Raw genomic sequence first — 6,000 nt, 5'->3', positions numbered from 1 at the left:
AATGCATTTCATAATTTTTTAAAACTTAACTTAATTCTTTTTACATATAATCTAAAGTTTTAGTTATGAGTTTGTGGCTTTACCCTATTTTAGTAGGTATGGTTAAAAAAAAAAAAACACTTTACAAAAAATATGGAGATACAATGGAAGAAATCCACCATTAATTTTACCTACTCAAGCATGATACTTAGGTTTTCCATTGCATCCACCTGTGATGAATTTGTTGAAATTTTGATAATAAATTTCTTGTAAGCTGAAAAATATTTTCATAGTTTTGGCCAATATAAAGCATGCAAAAGCTTTTATTTTAAAAATTTTAAATAGGTTAGATAATTTCAAAATATTTAAGTTTAAAAGTACAAGATTTTATAGATAACAGATTTTATTATTTTAAATTTTAAAATCATATAATGATGAACAAAATTCCAAATGACTATTTTCAAAATATGCTTTATACATTCTAAATTTCTTTGAAAACTAGTTATTTTCTTGCTTGTGTTTAAAAATCCTGAAGGGACATATTAAATGTGTGTATCCCCTTTTCCTTCTTCAAAAATATCCAAGAACTATTTGCTGTTACCAGAAAAATCAGCACAGTTGAACAGCTGTCAGTTTTGCAAATAAATAAATAAATAAATAAATCTCAGTTTCAACAATTCCTTTAAGAAATGTACAATAAGATAACCAGTGAATTTCTTTGTTATAAATTAATTTTATAGCCATTATCTACATCATTACAAAGTATTTTAAATACTAGAATTCATATCTAGCAACTCTGGATCAAATGGAATATGTTTTACTTTTAGCTATCTCAATTCTACCAGATGAATCCTTTTAGAATCATCATAGAATACCAATGAGTATCAGGCTATACTCTGAGTCAAGAATCTACAGACTAGAATTTGTCATTCTTCCTGGATAGTCTATCTAATGCTATCTGCCAATTCATAGATTCCTCATACTTTTATTATTTGTTGGCAGAAACTTATGTAATTACCTAAAGCAAGAGATGACAAACTCTGTAAAGAGCCAGAGAATAAATATTTGAGGTTTTGTGGATCATGAAGTTTCTGTTGCAACTTGACTCTGCTCTTTACTGATCCCTGTCCTAAAGCTTTCTAGAATCTCTGTAGATTCTAGATTCTCATAAACAGAGGAAATAAAGGAATTTCATGTTGCCTGATATTAGTTTCCCATCTCAAAATCTTCTTGCTTCATCACAACTAGAAAACCCATTCCAAATAACTGAATTTTCCTGAAGATTTATTGCCTGAAATTTTGATGGCACAAATTTCAGAATCATCTAGATGTTCCAGTTGCAAACAACAGAAACTGTCCTGAGCTAACTAAAGTAGAAGGGCATTTATTGAAAGGATATTGTGAGACACCCAGGTCAGCTCATTTTTCAAGCGGAGTTTGACTCCCCTGGATCATTTTCCTATTCTACTTGGTATCACATTAGTTCACTGCATAAAATAACACTGCATTTGAAATGATCTATAGAATAGGAAGTTGCAAGTATACTTAGTTTTTAGTCATACAAATGAGTTCCAGGGAGATATAGAATATAAATAGCATTAAATATAGGAGATTGGTATCTTGGGAACATTTCTGGGGGTTCAGTGTTCTGAGACATGTCAATATAACTCCTTCCAAAGAAGGGGCATATTGGTATTCCTTCCATGTCTTTCCAATAAGAATGAGGTTTGGTGGCCCTGTTTGGATAGTTATGGCATAGACTCCACTGAATACCTTTTTACAACTTTTTCCAATTGTCATAAAACTTGGTCCAATTTAGTATGGAGGCAAGAGCCAAAGAAAACTGACCAGTAAATTCAGGCTGTACCTTATGACACAGTAAATCCAGTGGTGCTGGGAGAGCCCTAGGTAGACTGAGATGTTGCCTGGACTTGCATTAAAACAGGAAATTGTGACAGAGTGACATTCTTCTCATGTGTGTCAGAACCTTAATGTGCACACATGTAGATGCCATCATTACTTACAAACTAAGTCAATACGAACAAGTCAGTTCTGATGCTTCTTGAAGCTTTCCTTTCTCATCAATTCAAAATCCCAGCCTAACAGAACACAACACAAAAGTTTAAGTATGAAGAGTTTCAAGGAAAAAAAAAAAAAAAAAAGGACCAGTATTCCACTGTCTGTGTCTTGAAGGAGGAAAAAAAAAATGGAAATGTGAGAAAATAAGAATGTTATTTAATTTTTAAACTACTTTGTTCAAATTAGTTAAAATGTTATCTCATTAGGGACCTTTTACTTGTAGATAATTGAAAAATCCCTGGAAAAAATCCACAAAAGAGGAATTTATATAAGATGATGTAGTATTTCTCAGAATCCAAGAGAAGGAAGAGAGACTGGGCTTCCTGAGGGTCTGAAACTCATCGCTGGAAAGCTGTCAGGGTTGCTCTTACTTGAATCTCCTTCCCCTCGGGGCTGGGGGCAAGATCTCCGAACTTTGTTTCTTTCCCTAAGATGACTTCACTGTGCTTTTTTTTTTTCTCTCTGTAAATTTCTTTCTCTTCTTTTGTGTGTACAGAACATGGCCTTCCCGCATTCTTCCAAATCTACGTACTGTGATGTAATGCATTTAGCTTACACTGACATCTAGGAAATATAAGAGGCCCAGCTCAGGAGACCAATTCAATTGGCCCAGCTGAGATAAGGTGTTCATTCTTGGTCCACTCTTCCAGAGCCAGAGGGCAAGGTCACAAAATATAAATGTGGACACTGCTTCTTGAAATCATGGACATCAGCTTCGAAGAAGAGTAAGTGTCTATTACAGGAAAATATAGAACAGTAAAGGTCATATACTGAATTGTTATCAGCTAAGTGTCTATTACAGGAAAATATAGAACAGTAAAGGTCATATACTGAATTGTTATCAGCTAATAATTTGAAAGCTGGTCATAAACAGAAACTAAATGGGAAAAGTACAGTCATGAGGAAATAAATTTGGAATTGGGACACATGTGCTGCTAGCTCTTAATGATATATAGACACTGGAAACTTAGAAAACCAAATATAGCCTGCTAAGGTTTTATTAGTAAATATTATTCTACCTATACTTGGTTGTATGCTTTCAAACCACTTTATCAACCTTCTTCTGCTGTGTTTTGTGTTATAGCGAGCCCATATCCCACAGTGCACACTTCCTAGCTCCCAATTCTGCTGACTTCCAGCAGGTTTGAGCCAGCAAGAGGCACTAACAGGATATTGGAGGAGTGGAAAAAAATCAGAAGTTAGGAAATTTCTCCCCTTCTCTCTTCCCCGAGGATATCTCTTTGTCCAGGTCTCACTGAATGGATCAGCTGTGCTTTTAGCTTCTGCTACATTACCCTGATTGTACCTTCTCCCTTTGGTCCTCCAGCCTCAAGCTGACTTTCTTCTACTGCTGATCTCTGTATTTGTTCATGATCTCTGACTTTCCAACATGCTATTAATTCCTGCATTAAATTCATTCTGTTTTAAAAACTTAAAATATCTTCTACTTCCCAGGCTTTACCCTGATCAATACAACCCTTGAGGAGTTTTGATGCCCAAGCTTCCTAAAGTCTCAGGTATAACAGTGTTAGAATTGAAAGTAAGAATCTAAACCTAAACTGAATAGAAACCTCCAGTGTTTCAGGAACTGAAAAAAGATTGGTTTTTATTCCTGGTAGCAAGTGAAATCAAGATTCAGAGATGATTATGCAGAGACAAATAATAATTGGACTTTGATGAAAGGACAGTTGTATTCAAGTATTATTTTTCCCTAAACATTTTCTGGCATTGCTTTTCATGCACAGCTGAGCACAAGTTGTTGGAGTCCTTCACTTGCAGCCTAGGATTGTAGTCATTAGCAAAAGGTGTCCCCTCAGAGTGCCATAGTCCAGAACTTGACTAACAGAGTGTAAACTATATTTCTGTTTATATAAGTCCAGATACTCTTTGGCATACAGTGAATACAAAGGCAAGAGTGCATTGAGAAACCTTCAAATCAAAGAAGCTGCTGCTGGTGTCCTACCTCCTTTCTTAAAAATTTTGCTTTTAGGAGACTTGTGAGGCCTTAGTTCTATTTAGTAGTAATAGCTATTATTTACTGAGTAACCATTCTGTGCTAGGCTTTATAGCAGGTGCTATTACATACATTATTGCAAAATTACTTCCCACAATCATGCATGACACAGGTTTTATTTCCATTGCACTGGATGGGAAAACTGAGGTAGAGGGCAGGTAAGTAATGAGACCACTTTAGAGCTGGTCTTCAATCCAGGTCTGCTTGACTTTCTGTCTGCATTATTGTCTATATATTACACTGCCTCTCAGTGAAAATTTTAGACACATTTAGTCAACAGCTATTGCTATGTTACAAACCAAATATATCTACATATTCTTTTATCCATTTTTGCCTTTTCCATTTTTAGATATAGGTGAATGAGTAGTTTGAACTACATAATTGCTAAGGCCTCTGCCAGATCTAACACATTGTTTCTAAATAAAGATATTGAGCTGAATGACTCCTGAAAAAGGAATAAGGAACTTGTTCTAACGTGACCACTGACTGGCTAACTTATTTTAGTGTTCAATGTTTTTTTTTACCTATTACAAATAAAACAAACAACTAATAACACTAACTTCTAGTCATGAGAAATTGAGAGTCATGACTAATAATTATCAAGAATCGGGCAATCTAGTTTTGAATATAAATGATAACATGCTAGATCAATAATTCCACGACATCACAGTCACCGATTACCCATTTCTTCAGTTCTGACGTAATTAAAACAAGGATTTTTATGTTCAGTGGATTGCAATTGTTACCACTCCTCTTGCAATAATTAGACATGGAAGGTTTATATATTCATTTTCACACTGCCAAAAGATTTTTGTAATAGTAAAAATATAACTTTGTCCATATTCTCTTTTGTACTGCTTTTTACCCATTGCTTTTTAAATTGCCTTGTGTTTATTAAATTTTAAAAAAATGGAATTGGTTCTATAATTTTGAACTGAAAATAACCTCAGCAAACATTCCTTTCATTTCACAAATGAATGAACAGAAACATACAGAGGTCAAATCACTTTACTAAGATTACATGACTAGTTACTATTAGGACTTGGATTAGAACAGCTAATCCCTGCTCACGTTTAATAATTGTTCTGGGGGCTGGGGTTATGGCTCAGAGGTAGAGCTCTCACCTAGCACATGTGAGGCCCTGAGTTCAATTCTCAGCACCCCATAGAAATAAATGAATTAAACAAAGTTATTAAAAAATAATAATAATAGTTGTTCTGCCAGATGTGAACTGCAAAGACATTTCACCTGAAGATTCTACCCTGTCTAGGTATTAGACTGAGGAGTGGTTCATTATGGGTTCCCTTCCCCCACATTAAAGTGATTCAGATATAGTGGATATAATGCAATATGCTTTATATACTTGGGGAGGGAGGAAGGTGGTGGTTAGTGTTGGTGAACTAAATTTAATCCCTTGGATGTCCTCTCAGAGTTTCAGTGTTCAGTCCTTCAGAATCAAGTGGGGATTAACAGCAGATTGATGAATTTAATCCCAAGAGTTTCTTATTCAGGTCAAGAGTGGCACCCAAGAATTTGCATTTCTAAAAAGTAAGTGATGCTAATGCTGCTAAGGGAATCATACTTTCAGTGCTACTTGTCCATTTTCCAAATTCCTGGGATGCCAGTCTACTGACCTTTTGTTCTGGTTCTTAATTTTATTTCCATTCCTAGTACTTCTGGGTATTGAACTTGCTTCTGGATGCTTCCGGAATTTCAAATCCTAAGTCAAGACTTGATTTACTGTTCTAACAATCACATCATGTTAAAACCTATGATTCCCAGAAAGCCCTCATTTTTCTTTTCAGACTGGACCCATCAACCCCTAAATTTGATCAATAAGTAAAAATCCCTTCATCTTCTGGATTTGAATTAATTTGCTGGGCCATTTTAGGTGGCTATCAGTCATTCCTTTCTATTGATTTGGTCAC

This window comes from Urocitellus parryii, chromosome 3 (assembly GCF_045843805.1).
Source record: "Urocitellus parryii isolate mUroPar1 chromosome 3, mUroPar1.hap1, whole genome shotgun sequence".
NCBI classification, from domain to species: Eukaryota; Metazoa; Chordata; class Mammalia; order Rodentia; family Sciuridae; genus Urocitellus; species Urocitellus parryii.
Note: the sequence above shows the minus strand (reverse complement) of the source record.